Source organism: Felis catus, chromosome F2, assembly GCF_018350175.1.
Source record: "Felis catus isolate Fca126 chromosome F2, F.catus_Fca126_mat1.0, whole genome shotgun sequence".
NCBI lineage: Eukaryota > Metazoa > Chordata > Mammalia > Carnivora > Felidae > Felis > Felis catus.
The window spans coordinates 21,020,299-21,040,817 of NC_058385.1; the positions used below are offsets into that span (position 1 = coordinate 21,020,299).

At 42.6% G+C, this 20,519-nt stretch overlaps 1 long non-coding RNA gene across 2 annotated transcripts in view; it reads left to right on the top strand.

Annotated features, from left to right (window-relative positions):
- Positions 1–14,926: 14,926 nt before the first annotated feature.
- The window catches only part of LOC111558555, a 90,161-nt gene continuing 84,568 nt past the window's right edge, over positions 14,927–20,519 (top strand). For both annotated transcript variants that reach the window (XR_006592507.1, XR_006592509.1), the window contains exon 1: positions 14,927–15,184. This is a non-coding gene — a long non-coding RNA (uncharacterized LOC111558555). The remainder of the gene's footprint in view (positions 15,185–20,519) is intronic.

Sequence of the window (20,519 nt, forward strand, 5' to 3'; positions counted from 1 at the left end):
AGAAGATGAGGGTTAGTTTTGAGGTATGACATGGCCTGACTTAAGCTAGTGAATCTGGTTCTGAGCAGTCTTATCATCTCAACAAATCTTTTTTTAAATCTAATTTATTGTCAAATTGGTTTCCATACAACACCCAGTGCTCATTCCCACAAGTGCCTTCCTCCCTGCCCATCACCCACTTTCACCTCTCCCCACCCCCCATCTACCCTTGGTTTATTCTCAGCCCGTAAGAGTCTCTTATGGTTTGCCTTCCTCCCTCTCTGTAGCTTTGTTCTTTTTCCCCTTCCCCTCCCCCATGGTCTTCTGTTACGTTTCTCAAGATCCACACATGAGTGAAAACATACGGTATCTGTCTTTCTCTGCCTGGCTTATTTCACTTAGCATAATACCCTCAGTTCCATCCATGTTGCTGCAAATGGCCAGATTTCATTCTTTCTCGTTGCCAAGTAGTATTCCATTGTATATATGAACCACATCTTCTTTATCCATTCATCAGTTGATGGACATTTAGGCTCTTTCCATAATTTGGCTATTTCAACAAATCTTAAGAGAAAAACCATAGCAGCTTATAATCACTCCAGAACAAGCCAATAGGGACAGAGCATCTGAAGAGGGGAATGAATTTCTGTAAGGAAACAAAAGTGAAATCTGGGTTGGAAACTGTGGCTAATCCGATCTGCTGAGTGGGTTACTTCTAAGAAACCCAGCGAAGGAATGGAGTTTCCTTAGATATGATCTCAGATCTTAAAACTAGATGTGGAAGTGGCTCTGATAATGGTTTGAAATCTTCTACACTCTTCTTATGTAAGTCATAAGGCCCCGCTGATGAAAGTTAGTGTTCTCCATCTCTGTGGACTTCGCGGTATGAACCTCCCTTTGATAAGTTGCCTAACTGCAAAAAGAGTAGACACTTTTGTTTCATGAGCTACTTTCATCTCATGATTATTAGATGTTTACCTTGCTTTTCCTAGAAGGGCAAACCTGGAGAAATAAAATTGTACAAGTTGTGGACTGGAAATAACAATCCGCGTACTACTGGCTGAGAAAGAAGTGATACTCTCTTCCAAAGCCTCTAACTTCCACCTAGAGAAGGAACCATACACCTGGTGCTCTCAAATCATGATTTCTGCCACTAAAAAGGGTTTTATCTTTTCCATTTGGGCAATGTGTTTATTGAACAGTTATATTTTCATTTATGACTCTGCCCAGTCTCCGTGTAAGTTAAGAAAGTGTCTTCAGCAATCTCTCGCTCTACCAGGGGGATCAGTCTAGTCCTAGGGTAGTAGAGACACAAGACCCTTCCTTGTATCCTAGAAACACTTCACCTTGCAGCTAGTTAAAAAGCGATCACAGCTGATAACTATATTTGACTTTTGTGGTTCCCCAGGAGCTTTTCTATGATCTCCCTGGATAATATGTAGATTCAGATTAGAGGTACCTTTATAGCATTATGTTTTACGGGAGCCTTGACATTAATCTCTTACTTACCTTCCTTGGTAACCAAAAAACAGCCCACAGGCAAAGGCAGGAGCAATTGTCCGAGGAGCAGGGTGGGTTGGGAAAATCCTTTAAGGGAGAAGTGACTGCTTATTTATATTAATAATATTAAAGGCCTCCCCTACTGCAGTTTAATTTAGGAATGCTTAGGAGTACCAGCTTTGAACACACATAGTCCCAAGGCTGAAACTGGGGCTCACCTCACCAACTGTGTAACCTGGGATCACTGATTCAACTTTTCTGAACTTCAGTTTGCAATTCTACAAAACGGGGATAAAAGCATGACCTCCTAGGGTTTTCATGAGGATTAAATGAAAAGATGTATATGGTACACAGAACACAGTGCCTAGCACATGAGCTCTTATGTTATTAACTGTTGGCGGTTCTAGAATCACATTCTGTGGCCAGCTCATAAGTCTTATCTACTTTTACTGGTATATTCCCATCTTAAATGAGAAGTTTCATTTTGTTAATCTTTTCCATACTTTTAGTAAACGTGTGCATTCTTTCAAAGTTTGGAGAGATTTACATTAAAAAAATGGTGTATATAGAGCACATGAGAATTTATAATAGAGTCTAAAAAATATATGAAAATTGTATTTATATTGGCCAAATTAATACTTGAAGGAAGGAAAGTCTTTGGTACCAGGATAAAATTTTCTTTTTCTCTTTTCCCCCCAGTTTTATTGAGACACAATTGATACATACACAACTATATAAATTTAACGTGTACAGCATGGGTAAAATTTTCAATTGTTGTTTACTAATAGAGTTTAAAACTTATTTAAGTAATATCTGGTTGTTTTGAGGTGTCCCCTACTTGTCATTCATTCATTCATTTATTCGTTAAAGCACTTTTTTAAGATCTAAGGGGCTCAGGATTGTAATAAATATGCAGTTTTCCAAATTCGTGATTTCACAGTTGTTAGTCAAATACAATAATTAAATGACAAAACCTCGAGATTAATTAGGGCTTTTTAACTGCCAGATGATCTTCCAAAACAAAATGTTGAGGAATTAGGGGGGATAAACTAGGAGCAGATGGATTTCATTTTCTTTGAAATACATTTTGATTCAAAAATTAAGGGAAAACTGGGACAATTTTTTTTGAAGCAGGTTTTTAAAAAGGTAAATATCTGGCTAAATGCTAAATAATACCAAACTCAACTGTTTAAGTTTTAAGCACCATTGCCCACTGCCAAAATATTTTTTTCCTTTAAATGGCAATGAAATGTAATAGGTCTTTCTTTACCAAAATCTGGTTTCTTCTTTTCTTTCCCATATGATGAACAGACTTTGGGAAAAGAACTTCTAAGTAAAATCCTGGACTGGAGCTTGGAGACTTGGGTACCATATTTCGAAATGAGGATTTATGAAAATTTTCAGGGATCAGGAAATGTGGAATTAAAAAAAATTTTTTTAATGTTTTTATTTATTTTTGAGGCAGAGAGAGACAGAGCATGAGCAGTGGAGGGGCAGAGAGAGAGGGAGACACAGAATCCGAATCAGGCTCCAGGCTCTGAGCTGTCAGCACAGAGCCCGACGCAGGGCTCAAACTCACGGAGTGTGAGATCATGACCTGAGCTGAAGTCGGACGCTCAACCGACTGGGCCACCCAGGCGCCCCAGGAAATGTGCAATTTTAAATTAAAATCTAATTTTAAAATTGATAATTTGGTCATTACAGTGAATGCCATCTTCAGCTTTTTATCTTTTCCCATCCATAATAGGAAAAATATCTTTAGTAAAGTTATATTCTGCTTCAATTTCTTATTAAGTAGTACACATAAGTAATTTTAAGAAGTCAGGCTTGCATATCTGAGTATTTCCTGAAAAGAATAAATAGAAATGTTTCATAATTGTCTAGACTTCCAATCATTCATAAAACTAACGTGTTTCTATGCGTCTTTGTGCAGAATGTTCAAATTTATCTTCCATGCGTGTATCAGACAACCTTGTACTTCTCAGAGCCTGAGAGAATCATTTCCCCCCAAAAGATCTGTACTGCCTCTTAGAGAACTCCACCGAAGCCAGATTTTCACCTGGGGAAGGAGCCATTTCAGAAGTGTTAAAAAGGAGAAAAAATTCATCTTTAGAAGCCAATGATATCTCTTGTTAGCAGTGTACGATATATATAATCGTCTAGCCTAAGAGAAAAACAACTGGGCTTTTCTTCAGGACAGAGAGTTCTGCCAAACACGGGGAGCTCTGAGTCAAAAAACCCAAAAAGCTCGAAATCTCCAGAATGTGATGAATATAAAGTCATGTGAGGAAAACTACCCAGATCGGAGAGCAGATGAGAATATGGGGCTGGTCTCATCTGAACTTGCAGCTCTTACTCTAGGCAGGGAAAACTCACCCCAGCTATGGATCATTTCTGTGACTACTATCCCTCATCTTTTCTATAGTATCTGTTCCCCATGAGTCTCAGTTTACACCCTATAGCAGCTAGGGTTGAATGAAGAATTTCCTTTCTCTCAGCAGCAGTTAAACCTCTGCCCAGGAGCCCCCTCTCTGGGAAGGGGTGACCAGTTAGCTGCAGCAAGTAAGGAAGGGTTTGAGGAGAGAAGACACAGTTGGAATGTTCACTTACCATGAGCTTCACAAGAAAGGGATTAGGTTCTCCCTTTATCTTCCACCCCCCTGGCATACAAGCATCTACAGGGAAATCTCTCTGGAAAATTGCCCCCTGGGTCTATGTCTTTGGGGCCGTCTTACAGTTGAGCCTGTCTTGTAATGAAAGAGGTGCTCTGATACTGCAGAAAATTGCAAATGCAGGGCCACCTACGATGGATGATGGTCTGTTATTAAATCCTGACCTGTAGGGAATACAACATTAGGCAAGCCAAACAATGCAGTAAGATAAAGTACCTGCCAGCACGGCCTCAGGTACCGATTATTTTCTTAAGGAATACCTAACGATTAAAAAGTGTTCTAGTGAGGTTTTGGTATAATTTATACCCTAATACTTTACCAGTGCTAATTTGCATAGATTGGCTCTCTTTAGCTAAACTGTGTGTCCATTAGGGAAGTTAGCTTATATTTCTCTGTGTCTTGTTCTGAGTGTTTACCTAATTGATAAAGGTTTGTAGATAGTGCATGGGGAAAAGAATAATAGCAAGCATGAGTCAGGATGCTTAAAGCCTGAAAACACGTGATGATCACTGGGTACTGACTTTGTCTTTTAATGCTGAGTAAAGTCTCATAGAATTACACTAAATGAGAAATGAAACTTGACACTTCAGGCTTCAAAATTTAATTTTGAAAAAGGGGATCATGGCATCCCCCAAATGGCACATGTCTGCTGACTAAGCAGTGCAAGATGCTGTAACTAAATCCTAAAAGTGAAGGCTGAAAATAGAAATAATTGGAGAAAAGGAAGGAAAATTGTGTTAGTAAATTCAGTAACCACTAATCCCTGATTTTTGATCAAAGGCGTCTAGACACTACCTAACTCCATTTTAGCTTTTTTGGATGCTGAGCAGGAGTGTGCATTCTTATTGTCTTATTTAGTGTTAGAAGATGTCTGTGTAAACAAACATCTCCTGAACACTTGTCCATTTGTCTGGGTCGCCTGTTCTCTGGGCTTCTATGGAAATCTGATTTGGTGTTAACCAGCACTCTTCTGGAAGCTACACCCACCAGCACATGGACTTATTCCAACCGAAAAACTGACCTGCTGTTTTGCCCTACAGACGTGTTGCCTATAGGACCCAGATTTCTCAGAGACGATTCCCACCTCAAATATTTTTGTCCTGTTCTCTCTCCATGTCATTTACTCTTTTCATGTCCCCAACGCGGTTTTTGAAACAAAAACATACGATCCTACAGATACGAGGGCCCTCATCTTTTCCTTGGAAATAAGAATGCCAAACATTTATTCGAGGACTTACGTTCCAGTTAGTCTGCATCCATATTCCTTTCAACAATCCTTCAGGGTAAAACATCACTATCCTGGTTTTACAAATAGGCGGATTGAGAACTCAGGAAGGTTAAGTAGCTTGTCTAAGACCACATAGCTTGTAAACCAAGATATCAGGATTAAACTGAGCCTCTGTTCTTCTTATTACGTGAGTCGAGGAAGTGTCACTGGCTCAAGCCAATCTTGTGAGTATGTTGGATGGAAGACCTCTGTGATATGATTTGCCTGTGAAGGTCCCTTGCTCCAGAGTTTCTCCTTTGTCCAGCTGGGTATGAGAAACTCCTTTGCCATAAAACTTTGCGGCACCGGGGAAGGGATGGAAATCCACACTCACAGCTTATTTTGGATTAGTTAACTGAATTACCTAGCCTGCTAGGTAATTCTCTCTGAGAATGAGATACAGGACGATGGGTTTTAATATGGAGTGGTTCAGGAAGAGAACTTTGCATCTGAGGAGTGCAATTACCGCGCAAGAGGGTTTGCGGGGCCTAGTTTCTGCCACCAGGGGTCAGTGTGCAGGTGCTAGAAATCTAGGCAAGAGGCAGCTTTGGGAAAACAAACTTGGATCAAAATGGAAAATGGAAATGAAAACTGTATTTCGGTTAGTAAGACTTGGCAAAGAGCCCCTGGCAGGTTAAACCTCAAACTGAAACTATAAATAAGAAGTTACTTATGATTGGGTCCGTCTGAAGACACGAAAGCCAATCCTTCCGAGGTGAGGGCAAAATGAACGTACCATTATGGTTGCAAATGCTTTTAAATGATAATGTAACTAAGTTGCAGTACACAGAGAGATACAACAGTCTTTTCAAATTTATTAAGGGTGATAATAAATCACCCTTAATAAAGGGTGATTGCATGACCCTTTGCGGGGGGGGGGGTGTGATTGCGTGACAAGGAGAATAGAGAAAGGTCAAAAGAAAGAGGAAGACCGATAGGTAGGTGTATTTTGTAAATTATCAAGATTTAAGTACAAGCATCTCATTTTTTAAAATGAAAAAAAGTACCCTGTAACGTGTTGGATAATTGCGACAGACCATTTCAATCTTTTATCACTTCATTCTTTTAGGCAAGACGAAGTATGCAGTAAAATATCCAAGTGATGCTAAACATTTAAGAAAATACACTCCCCCCAGAAATGTCACCGTTTCATTGCTTGCCAATATTTTATTTTTACCGCAGCTTATTTGCGAACTCTTTTGCTTGGTTGTATCCTGACTATTTTGCAACAGATGTTCATATTCTTTTCTTTTCTTTTTTTTTTTTAAAGATTTTATTTATTTATTCATTTAAGTTATTTCTACACCCAACGCGGGGCTCAAACTCATGACCCCAAGATCAGGAGTCACATGCTCCACCAACACAGCCAGCCAGGTGCCCCCTCATATTCTTTTCTTTAGACATAGCTCTTTGGATACTTCTTAAATATGGGTTGAAAATCAGAGGGTTTAAAATTTTTATATTAAAATAATTACTCCAGGAAACTGTAAGGTATTTAGTTCTCATCTTATTTTCCTAAATATACATACGTTCATCTAGTAGTTGGGAAAACATATTCAAAATGGTAGTTTGCATCCTTCATGATTTAATAGGAGCATGTGTCTGCTAAAGAGCACAGCGAAAGTTAATTGCTGTCTACTTGGAAAGCTGGAAGCAGCAGAGTTTGCCCCTGGCAAGATAATTTTACAAAAGCGGGAACAAATAATGAGCCAGGCTGTCTCTCAGCCATTACTATGTCAGATGAAAGCTTCTTTCTCTCTACACACACATACACACACACACACACACACACACACACACACACACGCATGCACACACACACACGATGAACTTAAGAGGCACACATTTAAAATGACTGTTTATGATCTAAGCAGCCCAAACCATAACACAACACATAGTTTCATAAAAGGCTTCATCTGGGCCGGTGAATTTTGGGTGACGTATTCCTAGAGTTTAAAAGTACAGATTATCTCCTGCCTAAAATACCTGCCTGCATTAGCTTCGACTTACTGCATGTAGGTCTTTCAGCACTGGGACTTAACATTCTGACCTAACATTTAATGTATTAATCCTAATTTTAATCCGATACCAAGACTCTCTGTTGTATTGAATCAATTCAGGTTAATTCAGAGTTCTGTTGCTCCCACCCAGAATCAATAGGCCCACTGTTGGTCCTCTCCAAAGCTGACCACCCAGTTTTGTGAGAATCTGCAGTGAATTAGAAAATCTGTCATTGCTCAGGAGACTGGGCAGCTGAGACATGTCTCTGGTCTATACAATACCCACCCTTTGTCTACCGTCTCCTAAACCAACCTGACATAACTGAGCCAGCCTGCCAGTCAATGAGATCTTTATTCTTCTGGAAGGAATGCCCTGCACACCAGTGTTATTAAGAAATTTCTGGACAATGTTTAGAGGCTGAAGAATAATCCAAGGTTCTATTAAAAAGCCATCTGGGTAATTAATAGCACATTTGTTCTCAGCCTCCTCCCAATTTGTCCATTAGTGGAATAAAAGCTCAGGACAAAGGGTAATGTGGTTCGGTTATATTTTACAAGAATTCTTCAGGAAGTTGAAAACACATGATAGTTTTCCAAAGATACATATGTTTATGGGCTCTTAGAGCAGCAAATGGGAAAATCCATGAGCTTGAAATTGAGGTTTTTGCTGCGCCTGGCTATTTAAATGAAGCAAAAGGATATGGAATATTGACCATCTATTCTCTGAATTGATCAACAGCTGCTAGCATGCCCCAGAAACATGCTTGGGCTGGGATGTCTCCATCATATTTAAATTAAAAACAATTTTCCCTCGAACATTAACAAATTTGAAAAAATAGAACTTGTACCTTTTCCCCTCGTAGTTGAAGGCTTTTCTGGGATCTCTTTTTAGTGTATTTTCCTGAGTAGTAGCCTCAGGCAGTATGCTTTTGCACCATTGCCAAATGCACCGTTTTTCTTATTGATGCTTTCTCTGTTAGTCCGCTTCCCCCCCCCCCCCCCCTTCATTGCAGGTACAGAGAAACTTTGAAGTTCTAGATAGGTGAGGTATTAAAGTTAAAAACACCTCTGCAAAGTGAAATGAGGATGTTTTCCCCTCTTTTAGAATTTATTTTAGGGCAGTGGCCAGCTCTCTCTCTCTCTCTCTTTCTGTGTGTGTGTGCGTGTGTGTGTGTGTGTGTGTGTGTGTGTGTGTGTGTGTGTGTGGCGGGGGGGAGGAGTGTTGGGGGATGTGGTGGAGATGAGGTGGGGGCAATGTCAGGGTCACACCAGTGTATTTGTAAATATACCCCAATAGGGTTGGGAGGTCATCAGTCTCAGAGAGATGGGAAGAGGAGAGGCTCTATGGCCTGTGATCACACCTCCTTCGCTCACTCTACCTCCCAGCTGCCTTTCTCTTTCTGGAACATTGAGTCTTTGTACTTGGTAGTCTCTACCTTGAGTGTTCTTTTCCTACCTTTTTATGTGATTAGGCTTTTCCCTTTCCGGTAAATGTTCTTTTAAATGTTTAAAAAATGTTTATTTACTTTTGTATGTGTGTGAGAAATATAGAGTACGAGTGGGGGAGGAGCAGAGAGAGAAGGAGGCACAGAATCTGAAGCAGGCTCCAGGCTCCGAGCCGTCAGCACAGAGCCCCACATGGGGCTTGAACTCACAGACTGGGAGACCATGGCCTGAGCCGAAGTCGGATGTTCAACCGACTGAGCCACCCAGGTGCTCCATCCAGTAAATGTTATTTTAAGAAAACGTGCTTTCTGGGGCACCTGGGTGGCTCAGTCAGTTGAGCGTCTGACTTCGGCTCAGGTCATGATCCCGCAGCTTGTGGGTTCGAGCCCCGCATCAGGCTCTTGCTGCCAGCTTGGAGCCTGGAGCCTGCTTTGGATTCTGTGTCTCCCCCTCTCTCTCTGCCCCTAACCCACTTGCATTCTGTCTCTGTCTGTCTCAAAAATAAACAAACATTAAAAAAAATATTAAAAAAAAAAAAGGAAACGTGCTTTCGAGGGGAAAGACTTGAGTTAAGGCCTGGCTTCATTCATTCTCTCATTCATTCAATACTTACTAAATGCCTATTATGCCCGAGACATTGTTGAAGCCATAAGAGTCAAAATATTTCCGACTCTTGATCTTACAGGCTTACTGTTTGGTCAAGGGAGAGAAACAATCAAACACCAATATGGCTGCAAAAACTGTAACCTTGACAGGGGAGGTGCAGGACACCCAGAGCGCCTATGCTCAGGGGATTTGAACTGGACAGGACGTCAGGGAAGCATCTCCTGAGGAACTGACTTGACTCCTGGCCTGAACCCTGAGGGATGGCACGGTATTATCTAGCAGAGATGGGAAGGAGAGCGAGGTGGCAGCAGAAGACAGCAAAGACCTGGTTCAGGGAGGGGGTATGGTGAGCACGGCTGGATTACAGAGAGCAGGGGGAAGTGAGCAAGATGGAGAAGTATGGCGGACTGGTCCCACAGCCTTCGAGGACAAACGTGAGCTTTATCTTTCGAGCAATGGGAAGCCATTGAAAGGTTCTGGAACTTTGGCATTTCCCTTGTGGAAAAGCTCTCCCTTCACTTTCTTTCTACCCCTTCTCTTCTCTCTGCACCCAGACTGATGTCATTCAGGAAAGTAACTCTGTTATGAGTTTTCGTCCTGAGATTTCTTTGTGGCTTTCAGTGGCACCTTTACCGCCACCCCCCTCCCCCCCCCCCCCCCCCCCGCCCCGGGATGTCTCCAACACTGTGGGTTCGGGAGAGGGTCTGGAGGGCTCGGCAAACAGTGACAGCTTCAGGTATGGGCCACTCTGACCTGGCAAGCGCAGGAAGGAAAGTACAATTTTATTCCCAAACTAAGTTCTGTTTCAGAAACACAGACTCTGAGATAAGCCAAGGAATGAGACTGTTTAAACATCCATTTGTGACTGAGTGTTTTTTTAATTTCGCTGAGTTAGGAGGTCAGCTGCCTTGGCTGCCGAAGTGTGAGGGGAGCACCGAGCTAGTGGCCTGGGGCCTGCACCAAGGCTGTTCTTGGCCGGCCCCAGAGCCATCCCAGCCTGGGAGGGCTGGGGCTCTCCTCAGCAGAACAAATATTTGTCAGCACTTTACACAAGAATACTCTTGAGCTCATTGTATTTACACTGCAAATGCTCTGTAAATAGCTAAGCAGTTATGTGTACCTGCAATTCGTTATTTGTTTGAGGACACTAGATTCAAGGAAGATGAGAAAAGTAAGTTTGGAAGGGAGAGGAGTGCCACGAAAAAGCAAACAAACGCAAACCTGCAGCAGAATCTCCCTTTGCCAGGGCAGACACTTAAAAGGCCACCCCCAGATGAATCCCAAATGAACGCTCCCTCCAAGTCTCTCGCTTGGCAGGTTAAGAGGACCTAGAATTATAAACCCAAATGTCAGTACAAGCTGTCTCAGAAGAGTAAATGGCAGCCACGTCCTGGCTCCAGTACAGGGGTCTCTGGAACATCACGGGGTGTTTCTTTTCTCTCTGTAGGGCTTCCCAGTGCCCACCCTCGTGAGCACCTCCGGAAGGGAAGATAACACAATCCCTGTCTGCTACAGCAATGTGTCTTCAACACTTCCCAAGGGCTAGATTTTCATGTCAACATGGGTCAACACATACGGATCGACTCGGGTTATATATACAGAGCACTTTCCAGGGGCGCCTGGGTGACTCGGTCGGTTAAGCGTCCGACTCTTGTTTTCAGCTCAGGCCATGATCTCATGGTTTGTGGGTTCGAGCCCCTCATCAGGCTCAATGCTGACAGTGCGGAGCCTGCTTGGGATTCTCTCGCCCTCTCTCTCTGTCCCTACCCCGCTCGCTCTCTTTGTGTCTCTCAAAACAAATGAATAAACTAAAAAAAAAATTGTAAAAAATATTGAAAAAAGAGCACCTCCCTATACGTTTTGGGGTCGTGTTTTTTTTTATTATAAAATGAAACACCAAAAATACAGGAAAACATTTTAAATAAAGAAGAATTGGTTTGAGGAAAAAAATAATTACTTCCACAGAACGAAGGCAATGCTTGCTCTTCATATTGTAAGGGGGTTGCTCCAGTCTTTTTGTCGATGCAGTTTAAAATTTTTACGTAAGGGGGTTTGGGGGACCCAGTCAGTTAAGTGACCGACTCTTGATTTTGGCTTAGGTCATGATCTCATGATTCGAGGGATCAAGCCCAACATCAGGGTCTGTGCTGACAGTGTGGAGCCTGCTTGGGATTCTCTCTCTCCTCTCTCTTTCCTCCTTCCCCTGCTTGTGCGCCTGCGCGCGCGCGCGCGCGCGCGCACACACACACACACTTTCTCTCTCTCTCAAAACAAATAAACATTAAATTTTTTTTTTATGTATAGTCTGCATATGGATTATCCCTATGTGGTGTGGTGCTTCTGGAAGTAGTTTTCCCCAAACTATTGCTGAACTGAAACATCTCATCATGTATAATAACATATATAATTAAGTGTTAATATCCTTACTCTGAAAAGCTTTCTTGAGATATCATTAACAAACATAATTTATTCATTTAAAGTATACAGTTCAGTGTTTTCTACTGTATTCACAGGGTTATGGAATCATCATCACAATTCAATTGTTTTCCATCCCAATTTAATTTTTCTTAATGTGTATTTATGTATGTATGTATGTATGTATGTATTTATTTATTTATTTATTTTTGAGACAGAGAGACACAGAGCACAAGCAGGGGAGGGACAGGGAGAGAGGGAGGCACAGAATCCGAAGCAGGCTCCAGGCTCTGAGCTGTCAGCACAGAACCTGAGGCAGGGCTTGAACCCACGAACTGCGAGATCATGACCTGAGCTGAAGTCGGACGTTCAACTGACTGAGCCCCCCAGGCGCCCCCATCACAATTTAATTTTTGATAATTTTTGTCTTTCCAAAAACAAAAAGCCCATGCCTGGTAGTAGTCACTCCTCGTTTCCCCCGGCTGTAGGCAACCACTAATCCTCTTTCAATCTCTGTGGACTTGCCTCTGCTGCACATTTTATATAAATGGGATCATACGATACGTGGCCTTTTCTGCCTGTCATTTTTCGCTTTGCGTGTTTTCAAGTTTCATTCATTTTGTGGCATGGATCAGTACCTCAGTTCTTTTTATTGCTGAATAGTATTCCATTTTATGACTACACCACATCTTATTTTTCCATTCGCCTTTGAATGGACATTTGGGTTGTTTCTACTTTTTGGCTGTTATGAATAATGGTGCTGTAAACATTCACGTACAGGCTTTGTGTGTGTGTGTGTGTGCGTGTGTGTGTGTGTGTATACTGATGTTTTTATTTCTCTTGGGTAGATACTTCAAAATAGAATTTCTAGGTCCTACGGAAACTCTCTGTTTAACGTTTTGAAGAAACGCCAGGCCGTTTTCTGAAGAGCTACACTATTTTATGTTCCCACTAGCAGTGTATGAAGATTCCAGTTCCTTCACATTCTCACCAAAACTTGCAACTGTCTGATGTTTCTTTATAGGGATGATTATCCTCCCTTTACTACTATTTTGTAACTCAAATGCCTTCTTAAGCCCCTCCCCTCCCCCATCAAATCTCTAACATGGTAGCATGAATTAGTTTATCAAATGGTTATCCCATGCAAGTAGGTTTTTCTTTTGTGCATCTCTGTGCCAGGTTGGGCTGGGGAGAAAGAGTGGAAAGATACAGGGACTAGCCGGGGCGCCTGGGTGGTGCAGTCGGTTAAGCGTCCGACTTCAGCCAGGTCACGATCTCGTGGTCCATGAGTTCGAGCCCCGCATCAGGCTCTGGGCTGATGGCTCAGAGCCTGGAGCCTGTTTCCGATTCTGTGTCTCCCTCTCTCTCTGCCCCTCCCCCGTTCATGCTCTGTCTCTCTCTGTCCCAAAAATAAATAAAAAAACGTTGGAAAAAAAATAAAAAAAAAGATACAGGGACTAGCCACCGGAAGGAGCATAGGGGGGACCCTGACCCCAACACAGATTGTTCAGCCGAAGACCTGGGTTGGAGACAGGGTCGTGGAGTTTGGGACTGTAAGCATACCTCTGGTTCCTTGGATACGTGGGAAGAGGCGTATCAGTTTTCTCTAAGGCTAAGTACACTCTCAGATTGCTGGAGCTCAGAGGAGTTCAGCCCGATGGAGCTCAGCTCACGGGCCCCGGCTAATCACTACCCGCCACGCTGAGTGTGGTCTGAGAACTCTCGTTACTAGTCCGTGACAGAAATTGAGAACAAGTGTTTAGAAACATTCTTAACAACACGATATTGCTGTGACATCCAAATGCGATGAACTCATGATTGGTGAGCGCATCTCGTTAACGGGGTTTAACCTGTCAAGTTCACACAGTAAGTTGCCTGTGGGCAGGAGCTGCATTCTAGACGTGTGCAGAAGGACCAGGACAGATTGGAAACTGAAAATAAGATTAGTCCTTGGCCACAGCATGAGAACCACTGCAGCCAACTCATGCTTTTTAGCATTTTCCTCCCGTCAACTACATTGGACTTTGATACGGGGACGGAGGAGGTTCAGGGTGTGGGAGAACAACGATCATAGTGGGCACTCACTGGGCACTCACTAAATGTTAAGCTCTGCACTAAGCACTTTATTCATATCAACTAATTTAATTTATGCTATTATTGTTTCGAGTCCATTACATTATTATTATTTCCATGCCGGGAAGCTGGGGACGGGAGGCAGAAGCGCTACCTCCGTGGGCAGATTTACATGCTGACCAGGGTGAGTCCTACCTCGGCCTCCAGTCTTTCCAGCTCATGAGGGTCTGCTCTCTCGCTGACTTGGATCCCGGCCCCGCTCCTCCCTCCAGGCCCTGGCTCTGCCTGCTCCCCTTTGCTGGCTGACTTACTGGATCACAGCGACGAGTGGGGAAGTTCTGTGATGCAGTGGGGTGGGAATGCAAAGACAAGAACCAAGGCAGGCGAAGAAGCTGAGAAAGAGCCCAGAGGAGCGAAGGAGAGCTTGCCCGGAGGCCTTTCTTTGGGGGAAGAGTTGGAGCAACGGCTGTGAAAGTGGAAATCTGGGGAAAGAGATAGAGGTTTAAAGACCAAAGTGTGAGATCATCCTCTGTGTATCCACAACCTTGGGAAAAATCCATAGAACCTTCTGTGCTTTTGGAGCGAGGGGGGAGTTTTCCTCTTGCAAACACAGTCCTGAGAGCCGTGCAGGCTTCCTGGCCACGTTTGGATTATACGAGGACAACTCAGAGCTCTTAACTTCATCCCAGCTAGTGTGGCCTGGGGTATGTGTTTGCACCAAAGGGAGAGACGCCTCCTAGTTCTTTCTTTGGTCTTTCAGGAGAGCTGGGGTTAGGGATGGGAAGGGTTAGTCTACCCACCGAGTAGCTACGCAGGTGTGAACAGTTCCTTCCTTCCCATTCCACCTGTGTGTTGGCCGAAGGTTACCCTGCTGATGTCTGGTTTTTAGCCAACATTATCTTTGTTTGATGCAGATTGTCTACGGTGGACCTGTGCTAAACTCCTTTGCATTATTTCCCATCGAAACACTTATTTTAATGGTTTGTAAAATCGTCTTATTATTTGGGGGTCTGAGGTTAGTGACCCTTTAAGAAAGAACTGCTAACCTTGAGCGGACTTTTGTAGGCTTTCCCCTCAGGTTCATTTCAATTCAGGGAGGGTCCTGAGGCTCCTCCTACAGCTCTACGCAATTGTATACTAGTCCTTTACGTTCATGCACACGTAGGTGCTTTCCGGGAGAAACCTTGTACACAGATCCTTACACATTTGCGGGGCCAGCCTTTCAGGTAAGTTCCCAGGGCCAAGTGTACTATGTAGAATATTTAGGAGGCTTTCCCGAGAGATTCTTTGAGATGCTTAACTTGGCGGCTGGAGACGACATCCGTCTTTTGGAAGTTGAGAGTTTTCAATTTTAAAATGAAGTATTTTGCGTCTGGGGACTCCTCTCCGTGGAATTGTAAAGTGCCCTCGTGTCATTGTGCAATTACTCAACAAGCGCTCTGCCTTGAGAGCCTTACAGTGGCTCGGAATTAAGAAACTTCTGTTTCAATTCCAACTGCACCAGTGACTTCTGTGTGACCTTAGGGAAATTAGTTAACCTCCTTGGGTTTTATGTGTTTCAAAATGAGAATCAGACCATTACCTCATAGTCTGGGCTCAAGGCTCAAATAAGGAGCCGAAGCCCAGTGAGCTCCCCAGGTGAAGGCTGCGAAAACTAGCCTTGTGCTGCAGTGTGAAGGCCTTCCCTCGGCTCAGAAGCGCAATTAGGAACTCTGTCAGCCCGCAGTCCTTTGGGAGGCTTATTCTATACTAACAATACCTTCTATTTGAGGAGCGTATTATGACTTTTATTTTTTATTTTTATCTTTTTAAAATTTTTTTTTCAACGTTTATTTATTTTTGGGACAGAGAGAGACAGAGCATGAACGGGGGAAGGGCAGAGAGAGAGGGAGACACAGAATCGGAAACAGGCTCCAGGCTCTGAGCCATCAGCCCAGAGCCCGACGCGGGGCTCGAACTCACGGACCGCGAGATCGTGACCTGGCTGAAGTCGGACGCTTAACCGACTGCGCCACCCAGGCGCCCCCGTATCACGACTTTTAAAAGAATATTATGTATTTAATCTCCTTTCTGATTTCCTCCATCCTGGGGAAGGCAGGCTTTAGTACCACCTGAATTCTATAACTTCAGTTAGGGCAGGGAACTTAAAAGGGATGTTACCAGTTAATTTAAAGACTTAGTAACATAGAGGGCAACGCCTATTCTTCCACAGTCTAGCCCCATGGAAAGACAGTTCCTGTGGCCCTCTTTCCATTTGCATTGGAAATGACTCCTCAGAAGTACACCAGGGCTAGACTCACAGTGGCTGGCTTTCAATCTCGCTCTATCCGTAAGGAGCCGTGGGCAATTTACTGAGCTTCCCTCAGCCTCATTATTTTCATTATAAAATGGGGATAATGAAAGTACTCATCTCAGAATCCCAATCCTCCTAATGAGGCTTAAATAATATCATATACCTACCTACATATGTAAGGTGCTTAGTGTATTGCCTATTACACAGTAAACTCCCAGTTGTTATGTTGTGTGTATTCTGTTTTATTTTCTCATCTACCATCACTTCATACCAATATACTGTCAAGTTAGTCCTCTTTTAACTATACACTTGGAAATGTGTAACACACATTAGTCTCTCAATAAATCAGAAAAGCACAAAGAAGAAAACAGAAAAATTATGTTTCCTTCCCACTCAATCCCTGTTGATGTTTTAAAAAACAAAATAACGCATTTGTAAGGTTAGAAACATCAGCTTGTAGAGAAGTGTATACCTAGGGAACATGAGAAAACTGTTTTTTCTTTTTGCAAGGTAATCCCTCTTAAATGTTTGATTATTTTCAGAAAAGTGTATATTTCCACCTATATTGATAGACCTTTTTTCTGTTCACGCATAAGATTTCATACAAGGCATACTGTCCTGTAGTTGTTTTTCTTCACTTTCATATCTGGAAGCTTTTCTGCGTATAGAGCTACTGAATTCTCTTCCATGTTCTCCTAGTGTTCCACTAAACAGATGTATCATATTTAATTTGTCCTGTTAGTTATTGATGGACACAGGGTTGTTTTCAGTTTTAGTTGTTTCGTTTGCAATTTCATTATGCTTTAGTGAATAATTCTGTACTTATGTCTTGGAGAATTTCTGCATCTTGGAGAGTACCAGTAAGTAAATTCCTAACATAGGGTTGCTGAGTCATGCATTTTAGTTTTGATAGTTCTTTGCTAGATATTTCTCCACCAATGTATACCAACATAACACTTCTCCTAAAGGACTTCTCTGTATCTTTGCATGTACCAAGTATCTTTCAACCATAAGCATTTTCAAGATTAAAAAAATGGCATCTTGTGATTTATACTGTTGATAAGTGAAGATCATTATCTCTTTGTCATTTTGATTTTCTCATGAGCACGGTTGATCAGCTCTTCCGATATTTGTCTTTTTCAGCATCTACTCCATGTTTGTGTATTTTGCCTATTTTTCTATTAGGTTATTTATCTTTCTCTTTCTTTAAAAAATTTTTAATGTTTGTGTATTTTTGAGACAGAGAGAGACAAAGTGTGAGCAGGGAAGGGGCAGAGAGAGAGAGAGGGAGACACAGAATCTGAAATAGGCTCCAGGCTCTGAGCGGTCAGCACTGAGCCCGACACGGGGCTCGAACCCAAGAACCACGAGGTCATGACCTGAGCTGAAGTCTGAGCTTAACTGACTGAACCACCCAGGCGTCCCATCTTTTTCTTTTTTTAAAAAATGTTTGTTTATTTACTTATTTTTGAGAGAGAGACAGAGCACAAGCAGGGGAGGGGCAGAGAGAGAGGGAGACACAGAATCCCAAGCAGGCTCCAGGCTCTGAGCTGTGGGCACAGAGCCTGACGCCGGGCTGGAACCCACAAAATGAGAGATCATGACCTGAGCCAAAGTCTGGTGCTTAACTGACTGAACCACCCAGGCACCCCTATTATCTTTTCCTTATTTATTTATATGACCTTTAACAAATAAATATGTGGTTTCAAAAGATATGTTAAAGTAAATGTAATTTTATTTATATCTTGGGATATAAATAGCTTAGGAGCTATTGTAGAAAATATTTGTGGTTGCGGGTCCAGCATCTATTTCCCCTTCCACAAATACCATCCAGAGTTTCCTTTTGGGTAACAGCACATTTTTGCTGCATGCATTTGGGTTTCTCTAGACATAGACACATGACCTAGACTTGCCCACCGGAGTTCTGCAGCCGTCTGGCCACGGTCCCCAGACAGAGAGACCCACGCCTGACCAATAGGAGCCCTGCCTGTGACTCGGCTGTTTTCATTTGGCAAGAGAGGCTCTTTCATTCCGCTGCTGTTGCTGGGAAGAACAGAGAGGGTGCTGTGGAAAGTATAATTTGGTGGAGACTCAAGTCAGGAAGTGGGAACGGGCAGGCATTCATCAATAAGTGTCCTCTCTAATACTATGGGAGTTATGGGTGAAGTTGGCCGGGTTTGGAAGCTTGGTGTGGACAGGTGCACTGACCGCGTGCGAGGGCGTGTGAACTATTAGGTGGAAGAAATGCTATTAGGATGACTTGAAGTTCAAAATAATCCTGGCAGAGCCATGAATGCCAGGCAACGGTTTATTCAAGAAGGGGACACCGAGGCTTGTTTGGAGTCACCGCACTGAGACCTCTACATCGTGGAAAGGCCAAGCCTTAACAAGAGACTGGTTTAATAACCGAGTCGGGCTGTAGTCTGCAGTCTAAGGGACAAACTTCCTGTGTGCGCGAGTCACCGTGCTTGAGTCCTGTTCTGGTAAAGCCACACGCGTCAATAGCCCCAGAAGCACACGAAGTGAAGGACATCTCTTGTTTTTTATTTCTCTCATTCTTTCTTTCCCAATGGAGAATCAGGGACTGGTGTTTCCCCAATATGTCAGAGGGAAAGGTACTCCCACGTTACACATACTTTAATAGCCAGAGTTCAAGATTAAAAACATGTAAAGCTAGGACTTAAGGGTACAATTTCATAAGGCTGCTTGCTTTTGGCATTGAGTACCAGTTTATGACCATATTCCTTTTGGCAGGCCAGAGTTTAACTTCCAATAAGAAGAGTTAAGTGGTGAAAATGTGTAAGATAAACTCATAAAATTAAGCTTCTAAAATAAGTATTAGCTAAGTGAAAAAAGCATAAACCCAGCTCAGCTCATCGTAAGTAAAGCTAGTAATTTATGCCCACTTAAAAAAGTTTTTATTTTTTTTTAATAGTGTGATAGGAGCAGGAATGACAGGTCAGCAAAATCATGTCAATAAGATAGCCATACTGATGACAAAGTTTACTAAATGTAGATTGAAACGATTTTCCCTCTTCAAGATGAACTCATTAGAAAAGGCAGACCAGAACCACGTGGGCTGAATTAAGATGGGACAGATACGGTGCCTTCTGTCTCTTTGGCATCTTTGGGATTTGACTGTGAGATGAGACTGGGGACCATGAAAGAGGGCCACATATCCACTGGCTTTTGTAAGTTCATTTATTTTGATGAAAGCTATTTTCCCAAATTCTCCTTTCTCCCTTTTCATATTTTTTATGGTTATATAGAATATGGCTCTCTTATAACCTAGCACTACTAGGAGTAAGATATTTTAAATGTGAATTTTGTATGCAATTGTGGTATCTGGACTTTTATGTTTTAATTATTTTTTTAATTAAAAAAATTTTTAATGTTTATTTTTGAGAGACAGAGAGAGAGAGAGAGAGAGGAGGGGCAGAGAGAGAGAGAGGGAGACACAGAATCCGAAACAGGCTCCAGGCTCCGAGCTGTCAGCACAGAGCCCAATATGAGGCTCAAACCCATGGACCAAGAGATCATGACCTGAACAGAAGTAGGACGCTTAACCAACTGAGCCACCAAGGTGTCCCTATGTTTTCATTATTTTTAAGAGAACATTTTCTAAGGGAGTATTTCTACGTATGTGATATCATTATTAAGACTTACCGTTCTTTGTGTCAGTACAATTCTATGTCTGCATGACAGCCCCCGTGTCAGGCTATTAGCTTTCACTTATCTGTCATCCACTGTTGCTATATCCAACAGCCACCGTCACCTCTTCTAGTTTAAGTCCTCAAGTGTGAAGTGGTGAATGCCCTCGTTGTGAGTCAGGCAGGGGCCACATTTCTTCAGCAAAGTGTGGACCGCGGTGTACCCGTCTACTATGGAGAGGGTTCCTATGCTGAGTGTGTAGCTGAAGTAGATGATCCTGAAGTGTTTGGCGACTGGTCCTTCAGTAAGTAGAATTCTTCCCTCTTTTCTGGACTAGTCTTCCTTCTTCCTTTTGGCTTGGCTACTTCTTGTTCATTCTTTTGATCTTGACCACTTCCTGTGATTGCTCTTCAAGGTCTCCTCCTGACCCTCTGACTTCCTGTATCATCACTTCATGTGTCACGTATTATTGTAATTTCTTATTTAATGGTTGTGCTTCTGGGTAGATGCCATGCTGGCTGGCATTATGCCCGTTAAATTTCCCCCAAGCACGAGCACATAGTTCTCTGCACATAGTAGGTGCTTTATATATATATTTTCATGAATGAATGGACTTC